The sequence below is a fragment of the Adiantum capillus-veneris genome, chromosome 9, assembly GCF_014529385.1.
Source record: "Adiantum capillus-veneris isolate H3 chromosome 9, ASM1452938v2, whole genome shotgun sequence".
In the NCBI taxonomy this organism is placed as follows: domain Eukaryota; kingdom Viridiplantae; phylum Streptophyta; class Polypodiopsida; order Polypodiales; family Pteridaceae; genus Adiantum; species Adiantum capillus-veneris.
Window position 1 is genome coordinate 114,117,418 of NC_140939.1, and position 14,324 is coordinate 114,131,741.

Sequence of the window (14,324 nt, forward strand, 5' to 3'; positions counted from 1 at the left end):
ATGGTAAATACAAATCACTTTTTACCTACAGTAACTTTTTTTACCCATGGTCAATATTTTTTACTGCACCATAAGTATTTGGTAGGTAACAGTTCACTGTTACTAGAAGCAGTGATTGGGCATCAACAATGCAGTTACAGGAGAAGAAAAGGGGAAAATCTTATGGTAAAGGTGAGTCAACAGGGATAAAGACTTTTGAGTTGAAAAGAGACGTGCTGATTTTTTCAAAGAACACATGTCAAAAGAAGCCATGGTTGAGGATTTTTTGAGAATTTGATATTCAGGAGGACCCAGCTGCCACCTCCCCCCCGCAGGTCCCCCCCTGACATGTGCAGAACCTCCAGTTTCAACAGCCACCTTACCTGCTCTTAAATGCTGGTCAAGGCCTTATCCCCATGTGTCACAATCAGAAAAATCAGCATTTACCCTCCCCTCTCACATCACTCTAGAGAATATCTTGATGGTGACATATCAAGTGACCTCAATCTGTTGACCACCCTAAGCAAAAAGTAACCCCAATCAGCGGATTTAAGCATGTTTATCCCTAATCCTAAACCCTCTCAGAAACCTATATAAGGAGGCCTTCTCTCACTCAAAACCAACACATCACCCACTTCACCAAGCAACGAAGCTATGACGACATTGCTCACAACGAGGAGCTATGGATGGAGCTCTACTCTCTCTCCCTCTCTCTCTCTCCCTCTAGTATGCTACATTACTAGCCCTAAAACCTAAATAAGGAGTCTTCTCTCATGCTCCATGGCCACCATCCTCGCCATCATTCTCTAAGGTATTGATGTGTTGCTAGTAGGATCATACCTACTTGCTGGGTTGATTGTTTTTTTTGACAAGGGATTATGCCATCCTTGGCTTGCTTCTCTATATCCTTGTTATGTATGATCAGATGCCGTTGTATTGTTAAGCTGATGTCTTGTGTATATATATGCTACATAAGGTCCCTAAGCTTCGTTTCTATGTGTTTTGCCATATGTTTTGATGCCATCATAATGCCAGAAGTCTCACTTGCCTATGTGCACTATGTGTGAGGTCCCTAAACCTCTTAATTTAGGGTGGTGCCCCCTTTGTTTTGTTCTTTGCTTGTTTGCATCAGGCGTGGTTTGTGGAGTGTGCACGAGTACAGAGGCCACCCGATTGCACTGCTCTTTTTCTCGTTATCAAAATGGTTATTATCCTTAAGAAAAACCAGACACACACACACACACACACACACGGGAAGTGCACACACATGGTCTCAGTAAGCTTTAGGTTTTTTCTACTAGTTGTCAGGTAGGGATCTTAGCCTGCTGAGTAAGGTCGGTAATATTGTGCTTGTATTATCAACTTGCATTGATACCTACTTTACATTGTCCGATTCTTTTGTTGGTTGTTTTGCTATCATCCTAAAGGGACTTACTTCAGTTATGAATAGCGTTCTCTTCTATCTTGTTTGGAGCCAGCCCCTTGGATCCTCATCTGATCGATAATGCCATCCTCTTGTTGGTCATCACCTCCACAATCTCTGGCCAGTCCCCAATAATCCCTCGTTGTTGCTCTTGGGCAAACCCCCGTTGGGCATCGACCATGTTGCTTAACACACACACACACACACACACACACACACACACACATGTTCATTTGCAATCGACAGAAAAGAAAACACTACCTATTTGGAAGATTGTGAATAGAGACACTTTTAAACTATGCTTCGACAACGATACTGCACAAAAAACTGAGCATATTGTTCTTCAGGTAGGCACATCGTACCTATTCAATACATGTATGATGAAATGATATCCGGGCTTCTTTCATGGTATTCTTGATTCTCAATTCTGATATCCTGTTAAAAAACTAATGGTCTATTGCTTTCTGCATATGGTGTTTCAAACCATTCTCCTTATGAAATCCTACATCCTGTGAGGCTCTCTTAAGGGATGATACTTTTTTCGTTTGATTGACTACCATCCTCGAATGACTTAATGTATCTACAAATTGGTGTATGCAATTGAATTGATCGCATTATTTTCCTTTTCTATTCTACATCTGATTCTAACATATAAAGGTAAATATATGCTGGTGGGACTCAAAACTGAAAAGTGGTTTGTGAAATTATTTGATATTTGCAAGGTTAAACAATTCTCTACATCTTGAGCTTGTACGGCAACTCACTCATTATGAAGGTAAGTGAGTCAGTTATGGGAATCACTTTGAATATTTTGTTTTTTGAAATCATATTGAAAAATCATACTTATCTAATAAATGTAAGATTAAACTATTCTCAACATTTGAGCTTGTGCAGGAACTCCTTCATTATGAAGGTAAGTATACATTGATGGGAATGAAAACCTTGAATATTTGGCTTTTGAAATCATTTTTTATTGGTAAGTTAAGAGCCTTTATCCTCATGTGAGGGTCTCCGATGAGATGGTGATGGACTGGTTTTTTTGAAAATTGTTCCAAATTACAAAGGAGATGCTGTCCAGTTTTTCTAAAAAAACAATGATGGAAACATAGTAGAAAATATGGACTCAGTGATTCATATACTACTCGATCTATGCTATGTTGTTAGTTTTTGTTGTAATTTTTGACACCGATAACCAGGGGAGGAGGTTGTTGACACCTGTCTTCCAAATGAATGTCAAGTATTGATGAACTTGTGTGTTTCTTGGATGGTGATAGGTAAGAGGTGTCCTCTTTGGGATTACAACGACAACTACAACAATAGAAGATGATCACCCGTTATCCGATCATTTGTATAATTAATTGATAGCCCTTGTATATGCTTCTTTGATAATTTCATTGTATATGTCAATGTCTGGTCTGTATGTCAATTGTAATATTATCTCTGTCAATTTTAAAGACTATTTCTTATCTAATGTAGACATAGTTCTTGGCTATTATATACACTTTATCTGGTTTCTAGTCCCATTGTGTGGTTCAATAGTTTGTGTAATCAAACTACTGTTAGATTATCATTCTTAAACACACACACATACTTGCTCCCAGCTAGCCTTTGGTCGGGTTAGCGCCATACAATGGGCCTAGACCAATCATATATTGCTTTACTTGACCCACCTAATCCAAGAGGATGGTTTGGGGCCACGGCTCCTAATCTGGTCAAGTACATATAGCATACATTTCTTTTCTTTTGTTAAACTATACAGATATCTAGAAACTGGTTTTGATCATTAATTACTTCACTAGATACTAAGATAATATGTAAGGTTTTTTTGCAGGATATTGGACGATTTCCATATGTAAACACTAGAAACTATTGAACATAAATCAACTCAGTGATGATGAACTGCATGTTATTGGATGATTCCTATACACAAACACTGACAACTATTTTCGTGGACATGGATCAAGTTAGCTATGGTGTATAATGGTAAGAGATTTTCTCTTACTTAGTAATTGACAAAGGATACTTAAGACGGTTTTTCTTATAAATGAGGATACTTATATATGTGCCCTATCGGCACCACTTTATCGAATGGTAACTCTTCTACATACAATACCTCTTTGAACACTTCATACTGGTTACATTGAAGGTTTTGTCATACTAATGTTCAAATTTGGTTGGGGGTAGGGTTCCACATGGTGGGCCCTACCTCCCACCATGTGGACCTTCTCCTAGGGATGGGAGAGGGCCACACACACCACACACACACGCACACTTTTATCTAGACAAGAAACCATGTTTAGCTATTTCTCTATACCCCACCATGACACAAACATACATTTAGAGATCCTTAAGATACACAAGTTGAACTTGGACGTTGATGTCTCTCTCTCTCTCTCTCTCTCTCTCTCTCTCTCTCTCTCTCTCTCTCTCTCTCTCTCTCTCTCTCTCTCTCTCTCTCTCTCTCTCTCTCTCTCTCTCTCTCGCACACACACACACACACACGTTATTTGGACAACAGATGGTGTCATACACATACACATTATCTGGATAATAGATAGTAGCCAGAGTGGTTTTTATTCATGGGTTGATCTTTATGATCGACAAATAGTCCTGTATGCTCAATGACTCATACTCACACTTGCCATCTACGATTGTTCAGGTTTATGCATTGTCTCAGATTGCTTACATTTACACACACACACACACACACACAAGTTGTTGGGCTCATTGAGTTACAAACCAAAGGGCATCACATGACATACATGCTTGCCCTCTAGAATTCCGTACATTCTCAACAATTTTGTCTGTTTACTCTTAGACTTGAGGATTGTTTCATCTCCGTGCTGAAAGCAACTTCATACTTATGGATGTAAGTGTGAACACTCATAAAAACCACATGCTAACGCTCTTGTCTACTCCCATGTTATAAAGAAGCGATTTCCCTACTCACCTCCCTACTCACACTGAACCCCATCTTTTTTGTTGGCCTACCTCCTCACGCCATTAGTTAGAAATCACTCTTTCGGGCTTATCGTACATGTATGCCCCTCTACCTATCTCTCAGCTTGCATCGATGCACCACCATGTTTGCTTCTTACTCGCCAGACTTTGGCTTTATCATGCGTCCATTTACATACGCGTCTTCCCCAGTGTTACTCTCTCTCTCTCTCTCTCTCTCTCTCTCTCTCTCTCTCACACACACACACACACACACACACACACACACACACACACACACACACACATACACAGTGCTAGCTAACACAGGTACGTGCACCCTATTTGCGGATACACTCTCCATCATCCTTGGATTTCAAAAACTAAGTTGAAGCTGCTGATTAGGATTGTTGTCCGCAAGGATGTCCTTTGCCTTGTCCATATCGACAATCAGGACAACCAGTACTCATATCAACAGGATGTACCTTGAGGCTCGGAGATAGCTACAAATACATGTTGGGACATATGCGTAAACTGGGCTACATATTCGATGGTTTTGACCCACCATGAGTGTCGAACCTTGGTGACACTAATCAACAATGATACAGGTAGGTGCTTATGCACCTACTCAGTATATGTGTTTTTTTATAGATGAGTACTTTTGAATATTTATCAGTTCTTGTGGGATTTGGCTTTTTACACACTCAAACTGTGGTTTTAACTTGCTGGTGTGGTAATCCCCCAATGCTGGGTTGTCAATACATTACATTATTGACATGTTGTGGTCTACATGCAATAAGTAACTCAAGTTAGAATGTGATAATCATACTTGATGTTGTAAATGATTGATGTGTATCTTGATTTTGAGATAATTGACTATGCTGTGAGATATCGCCTTGAACTATATATATTTCCGAATAATCTTGAGTATGCAGATTACATAGGGATGGAGTTATATGAATAGTCACTGCATCGAGTTGATGTTTCCAAGGCAGGATAGAGCGCAAAAAAGAAAAAAACAATCTTTGCATGTGGAAATCAATCACTACTTAAATTACCTACAACCTCATGTGAGGGTTTCCTAAGAGATTGCATGACGGGTTTTTTTGAAAAGTATTAGCAGTTACAAAGAAAATGTTGACGAAATTTTCAAAGGTGGACTTACATACAAATGGTTATTATCCTTAAGAAAAACCGAACACACACACACACACACACGAGAAGTGCACACACATGGTCTCAGTAAGCTTTGGATTTTTTCTACTTGCTGTCAGGTAGGCATCTTAGCTTGCTGAGTAAGGTCGGTAATATTGTCCTTGTATTATCAACTTGCATTGATACCTACTTTACATTGTCCGATTCTTTTGTTGGTTGTTTTGCTATCATCCTAAAGGGACTTACTTCACTTATGAATAGCGTTCTCTTCTATCTTGTTTTGAGCCAGCCCCTTGGCTCCTCATCTGATAGATAACTCCATCCCCTTGTTGGTCATCACCTCCACAATCTCTGGCGAGTCCCCAATAACCGCTCTTTGTTGCTCTTAAGCAAACCCCCGTTGGGCATCAACCATGTTGCTTCACACACACACACACACACACACACACACACACACACACACACACACACACAGGTTCATTTGCAATCGACATAAGAGAAAAACACTACCTATTTGGAAGATTGTGAACAGAGACACTTTTAAACTATGCTTCGACAACGATATTGCACAAAAAACTGAGCATATTGTTCTTCAAGTAGGTATATCGTACCTATTCAGTACATGTATGATGAAATGATATCCGGGCTTCTTGCATGGTATTCTTGATTCTCAATTCTAATATCCTATTAAAAAATTGATGGTCTATTGCTTTCTGCATACAGTTTTTCAAGCCGTTCTCCTTATGAAATCCTACCTCCTGTGAGGCTCTCTTAAGGGATGATACTTTTTTCGTTTGATTGACTACCATCCTCGAATGACTTAATGTATCTACAAATTGGTGTATGCAATTGAATTGATCGCATTATTTTCCTTTTCTATTCTACATCTGATTCTAACATATAAAGGTAAATATATGCTGGTGGGACTCAAAACTGAAAAGTGGTTTGTGAAATTATTTGATATTTGCAAGGTTAAACAATTCTCTACATCTTGAGCTTGTACGGCAACTCACTCATTATGAAGGTAAGTGAGTCAGTTATGGGAATCACTTTGAATATTTTGTTTTTTGAAATCATATTGAAAAATCATACTTATCTAATAAATGTAAGATTAAACTATTCTCAACATTTGAGCTTGTGCAGGAACTCCTTCATTATGAAGGTAAGTATACTTTGATGGGAATGAAAACCTTGAATATTTGGCTTTTGAAATCATTTTTTATTGGTAAGTTAAGAGCCTTTATCCTCATGTGAGGGTCTCCGATGAGATGGTGATGGACTGGTTTTTTTTTAAATTGTTCCAAATTACAAAGGAGATGCTGTCCAGTTTTTCTAAAAAAAAAATGATGGAAACATAGTAGAAAATATGGACTCAGTGATTCATATAATACCCGATCTATGCTATGTTGTTAGTTTTTGTTGTAATTTTTGACACCGATAACAAGGGGAGGAGGTCGTTGACACCTGTCTTCCTAATTAATGCCAAGTACTGATGAACTTGTGTGTTTCTTGGATGGTGACAAGTAAGAGGTTTCCTCCTTGGGATTACGATGACAAATGCAACAATAGCAGATGATCACCCGTTGTTCGATCATTTGTATAATTAATTGATAGCCCTTTTATATGCTTCTTTGATAATTTCATTGTATATGTCAATGTCTAGTTTGCATGTGAATTGTGTATTATCTCTGTCAATTTTAAAGACTATTTCTTATCTAATGTAGACATAGTTCTTGGCTATTATATACACTTTATCTGGTTTCTAGTCCCATTGTGTGGTTCAATATTTTGTGAAATCAAACTATTGTTAGATAATCATTCTTAAACACACACACACACACACACACACACACACACACACACACACACACACACACACACACACACACACACATACACACATTTGTTCCTTGTGTCGGGCATCCTGCCTTGGAGTTGAGTTGTCAGAGTTGAGCTCTTTTCCTCGCTCTGGCACAAACCTAGGATATATAGAACTAGTAGACAACATTATTGCCACTAGTTCCAATGCTGGCAATGGAGGCGCATTGTAATATGATGGTAAGAAAATCTTGTGGATAGCCCACTCACTCCAAATGAAGTCATTGGTTTAGTTGCACATTGTATGTTTGGAGCTGACATGTTTGGGATTACAACATCAAGTATTGAGAGTTATTCATTTAGGTGATTTCAAGTAATTAATATATTATTCACATTTATAGTCCTCAAGAGAAAGAAGAAGGGAGAAATTATAGGCAATGAATCAAAACTCCCAAGATCTAGCGCTTTCTATTATCAAGAAATATGAGATAGAAAGAAATAGTAAATAGTGGGAGCACATAGATGAAATTTGAGTGAGGAAATCATGTTGTCGATGATGAGGAGAAAAAGAAAATCTCCTCCATACTGGGTATGCTAAACTATATAACTAGTATGATAATCAACACACCTATTATTCTTCTTAGCATTCAGGGTATGCTGATCAGAACCTAGTCCATGCTAGTTAGCATACCTTCTATTCTTCTTAGCACACATTCTACGTAGTTTAGCATACCTCATATGCTAGACTACACACTGATTATTCTTAATATTAGCACAGCTAGTATGCTAGTTAGCATCCTAGGTGTGCTGATCATAACATTGTCCATGCTAGTTAGCATACCTACTAGCATGCTAGTTAGCATACCTTCTATGGTAGTTAGCACACCTTGTATGCTAGCTAGCACACATGCTATGCTATTTACATATGCTTGTTGGCACAATGAGTATGCTAGTTAGCATACCTATTATGCTAATGAAAACACTGTATATGGTAGTCAACACCCTGTTACATGCATGTTAGGATGTTGAATGTGCTATTTAACACTCCGATTTGTTTTCATGAACATGTTGGATGTCCTAGGTAGAAATCTATATATTCCTATTTGGATTCATTTATTTGTGCGCGTCTGTCGCACGTGTCAATGCAAGGGACTTGCCGTACACTCTGTGCGAGCCACAATGGATGCAAGCACACAACCAGATTAATCTAGCAAGTTCAAGAGAGCAAGGGTGTGTCACTCACCGCCCTACGCTCGCCTTTGTGGAGGATTCCTCGCCGCGAAGAAGAGGAAGCTACCGCCATGCCGCGCTCAACTGCCTCGCCGCCGTCGTGTTGTCACAATGCTCTCTCTCTCTCTCTCTCTCTCTCTCTCTCTCTCTCTCTCTCTCTCTCTCTCTCTCTCTCTCTCTCTCTCTCTCTCTCTCGGACTCGGATACACACACACACAAGGAGATGAAGAAGAAGATGGAGATGGAGCAAGAGCACTCTTAAATTGCACAAATGAGAGAATGAGTGATTTTTAGGTTTAGGTGATTTTTATATGAGTTCGCCCATTCACAGTTGGGGCGCCCATGCTTAGCCAAGTAACCCTTGAATGTTCCAATTAGAGTGCACCTCTCATCAACGAACACTCTTACCCTTTTTCTTGGACCAACAAGCCCGACCCATGACTACTAGAGGTGGACACCGGTGGTTAACATGCCCCCCTTCCTGAAGTAGATTCCTCCCTCGGAATATAGCGATAAGAGTACCTGTAGCAGAAAAAAAACAACATTGTGAAAGCTCAAAGGCAGCATGTGCAGGCGTGCAATCAATGAGATGCATACATGATATTCTAGGAAATGCAAACAAAAATTCATGAATTGTAACATTGCTAACTAGAACAAGCGTAGTACCTGAATAAAATGCAATTGAGTTAAGGCCTATTAGGTTGACTCTAAGAGAAGTACAGAAGAGCTAGGGCTAAAAGTAAGTACTAGATTGACTAAAATTAATTAGAAAATGTCGACTAAAGAGTAGTTAACCCTAGGAATGCTTGTCGGGGTCTAAAGACTAGTGATCTTGTCACTTATACCACTTAAGTGTGATAAAATAAAATACAAGGAAGTTTGTGCTATTTGCTTTTTCTTTTTTTTTTTTCTTTTTTTTTTGGGGGGGGGGGGGGGGGGGGGGGACTCGAGGTCTCAAATACCAGCAGCTGTGAAACTCGAGGTTTCAAATACCAGCTTGAGCATAAACTAGCCGAGAGACATGAGGTCTCAAATACTAGCTTAACACATGGACTTCCACAACACAAGTCACACTTAGGTGGAATAAGCTAGAGAGAACTATATCCTCATAGCCTAAAACAATTAATAGACTATTTAGGAATTAAAGTCAACAAATAAGTGGCCTAGTTTAGCCTAAGGTCCTAATACCTACTTAAAGCCAACTAATAGACCAAACTTAAAGAGAAGAACAAGGTACTAGAAGTTTGAAAAAATTATAGCATCTAAATTGGCAATGTCACAACTTCATAAATTTTATGCATTGTTAGAGACTCAAATGACAAAATGCAAACATGTAACTATGGAAAGCATAGATAAAAGGAAGTAGTACACCTGATATAATAGAGAACATCCGTTGTAACATGTAAACATCCCTTGTCGTTGTCCCTTGAAGGAATCCCTATGTAGTCACAAACTGAACAATAGTCACCACCAAACATCCACCTTCCAGAGGCACATCAGTGGGAAAAGACACCAATCTTATTGAACACAATCAAACACATAAGAAACCCTAACCTAATTATTTGCACTCCCCCTAGAGTCAAGGGAATAGGATATTGTAGAGATTAGGGGGAAAACCTAAGGCTAAACCCCTATCCTCGTCATTGAGAAAAACAAAATCATCATCCATGAGACCATATGTGCCATGCGTATAATCATGAAAATCGTCTTCATCATTAGAGGCACCAATGTTTACTAAGAAGGTCACTAGACATCTATAGTCATCTTGGTCAAAAGGGTAGGCTTGTGCAATAAAAGAAAAGCTCTCTACTAAGTATGGATTAGTCGTGGTCAAGAGACGTATCGGCCATTCTAACTCGTCGAAATTCCTCTCACATGCTAGCATACCTACCAAATCCCATTCACAGGAAAGCATCGGAAAGACCATGTGAAACATTTGTGAAAAGTAACGAGGGTACCTCTCACCCAAGGCAGGAGTGGATGACTCTAGCATGCTAGCCATATCTGTAGACTCAGATAGATGATGGTTAGGTGTTTGATGACATAGGTTTCTGTTTCAGTGTACCTGATATAATGTGTAGGTATGGGTCAATGATTTTGACTAGTATTCTGCACACTTGTTTGCTAATTGCTCTTGCTCTTTTACTTTCTTGTTTTTGTTTTTTGTGAGTATAAGGCTTTATATATACATTCCTGAAGATTGGGAGATTGAGAGGTCATGGAGGAAGGTTGAGAGGGAAGCAAGTGAACGACGGATGTCAGCAAACACTCCCCCCTTCCTTGGGTAGATCATACCTTTTGGAACGATGTCGTCACCTTTGAAACCAATTGTTCCAAGTTGTTATGGGTGAAGGCTTTAACCAATAGTTTTCGACCACCCTATGCGTTTCATCTAGTTGCAAGGGTGGTAAGGTACTCTCCATTATTTTATTTCCAACGTTGTTGGAGGTGGTGAACTTACAACGGGAGGTGCAAACTCTTCCTTGTTTGTATAGATATGTACAATGGTAGGTGGAGGTTGTGTTGAAGCTTCTATTTCCATATAGGAACTACATGAAGAGCAAGAAGCTTTATTTGACTTCCCTATTCCTGAGCTAGGTGAAACAAATCGTTCTTTCTTCGGTACCCAAACTAGCTCTGGAGCGGACGTGTAGCATTCCGTAATTTTTTCCTTTCCACGATCGTCAATTCATTTTGGAGCTACAGGATTGGGCTCACATGGGTCAGGTGACAGGTAAGAGCACAATTTACGTTTTGGCACCCAGATTTGATCATTTCCTTCATAGTAGCTTTGGGCTTCCAATAGTTTTTTGGGAATCCAACGCAACGTTTCTTTACATTTCTTGGGGCGAGTGGGACGTTTCTTACCAGGCTCTTTTCTTTGAGCATTAGGTATGGTCGCTAAAGAAGCTTTAGGGACCCACTTGCATGTTTTCTTTGTTATATTAGGATGGGTCTTGTGTGTCTCAAGCTTTATTTCAACTATAGCAGTTGAAGCTCTTGAGAGTTGGGCTATGGGGATATATGGTTCAACCTCTTGGACATGCAATGTTTTGGGTTTTATTTCCTTAAGAGGTAATATCTCACGGACAATGGCTTGAGTGGCAGGGCTAAAAGTTGGTTTTTGTGCTGTAACACCCCCAGTCCCCCAATCAATAGTGAATTTGGTGGCTATTATCCACGTGCGTCTTATGTTTATATTACCCTCCATAGTTCCAGCAGGCATGACCAAAAAGTCTTGAGCTACAACCCCATTGCCATACCTGACAGAAGTGTGTCAGATTCAAAAAATTGCAGTTTTTTTCTTGTTGACACCCTTGACTTGGATAATACTCTCAGATAGAAGTGGATTTCCCAACTGATACCATACTCCATATGACAACAGATTATATTTACCACCCGTGTCCAATAAGGCGTTATATAGCACTTTTCCATAAGCGGTATTTAACTCAATAGGGTATCATAGAGGTGTGTCAGAGTCCAACCAATCATCCTCTGTTTCAACATGGAATGCATGTGTAACTCCAAGGTTGGCCTCTCGTTGGCGTCTTATACGTTGTTGTCGCTCTTTAGCCTCAGCTCGAGCTTGTATCTTCTTCAATTTTGTTTGTGCCTTGGCTGCCATTTTTTGATGGGATGGCACGTAGCTCCTCTTGGCTTAAAGGATCATAATATCTTTTAAATTTGCTACCATTGAGTAATCCGATGGTTTCAACTCCATCAAGAGTCTCGACACGAATGGTTCCTTGTCGGGTTATTTCACATACTCTATATGGTCCTTTTCCCGCATATTTCAACTTTTTCTTTTTGATATGCACTCCATACATAAGGGCTTTATCATCAATATTGATATCTTTGTTCTTTAGATGACGGTCAAACCATTTCTTCCTCCTATCTTTCTCTACAAGCCAATTGCCTTTCTTCATCTAACCTCTCAAGGATATATAAGCACTCAACTAAAGGGTTGCCATCCTAACCTTCTTGTGAAGCTACCCGCAGACTAGGAATTACAAACTCCCATGGCATAACTGCTTCTTGGCCATATACCATTTTGAATGGTGTACAAGTAATTGCCACTTTGTAAGAAGTACGATAAGCCCATAGAGCTGATGTAAGCTTTAAATCCCAATCTGTGCGATGAACCTCAATTGTCTTTGTCAAAATGGAGATGAGAGTTTTGTTGGTACTCTGAGCTTCGCCATTTGCTTGTGGATAATAAGGTGTGGACTTATAGTGAGCTATCATGAAGTTGGTAGTGAGTTCCTTTATCACTACATTTATAAAATGAGTACCATTGTCACTCACAATCTCAAAGGGACAACCAAATCTTGTAGTAATGTTCTCAAAAGAGAAACTTGGCAGTTGAACTTGCATCAGCCTTATGTGTCGCCCTGACTTCCGCCCACTTTTTGTCACATAGTCAGTGGCAATGATAATATATCGAGATTAAGTACTACGAACTGCCGAACTAATTGGGCCTACAAAGTCCAAACCCCATTTTTCAAATGGTTCAGTCACTTTAATAGGATATAAGGGCATCTTATCCTTTCGTTGTGTGATCTTGTAGCGTTGGCACTCATCATATCCTTTTGCAAAAAGTGATGCATCCTTGAAAAAGGTAGGCCACCAATAGCCTGATTGCAACACCTTTCTAGCTGTCAGCTCCCCTGAGAAATGTCCTCTGGCTATACCCATGTGGGCTTCTTGCAGTATGTATAAATACTCATCCTCATGGACACAACATCTAAGAATATCATCCTTCCCTGGCCTGTAGAGAGTTCCTGCAATGAGAGAATAAGGTTCACATTCTTTTAACAAATTTTGAGCTATGCCCTTACAAAGCTCTTTGGGTGGAAAACCGTTAACTAAAAAGTTCACAATCTTCTCACTCCATTTAGGTACGGTCTTGACTAGGAATAGAGAAGTATCAGACAATTCATCATCGACTCCAATAGGGGCTTCACCATTGGGTATGCGAGACAAATGATCTACCATGACATGTCTTTTATTAGGTCTCACCACAACGGTAAAATCAAACTCAAGGAGAATTAACAACCATCGTGTAATTCTTCTCGTGGAACAAGGTTTATTTACTAGATACAACAAGGCTTGATGATCCACATAGAAAACAAACTTGTTGGCAAGAAGGTAGTAGCGGAATTTCTTTACTGCATAAATCATAGCTAAACCTTCTCGCTCTGTAGTGGTGTAGTTTCTCTCGGCATCATTCAATTGACGACTTGCAAAGCTAGTAGTCTAGTTTATGTTCTCCTGGTTGAGCTAGAACACACCCAATAGCAAAGTTTGATGCATCAATATGCACATGAAAAATTATATTCCAATCGGGCACTCGTAGAATGGGAGTGCTTGTCAAGGTGTTTTTCAATGACTCATAAGCATTATCACACTCCGCGATCCAGTGGAACTCAATAAGAAGCTTGTACAAAGGACGAGCTATCTTGGCAAAGTTTGAAATAAACCGTCGGTAATAACCAGCATGGCCTATGAATTTTTGAACTCCTTTATAGTTTGTAGGTGGTGGCAATTCAACAATGGCTTTAATTTTGCTCTCATCTGTGGAAATCCCATTTTTGGACACTATGTGCCCTAAAATGACTCCATGTTTAACCCAAAATTGGCATTTGAAACGGTTTAAGGAGATGCGATACAATCTGCACTTCTCAAACACTTTTTGTAAGCATGATAGATGTGCTTTCCAAGAGGAATAAACACAAAGGTCATCTAAGAAAGCTTTGCAAAACTCCCTCAAATATTCTCTAAA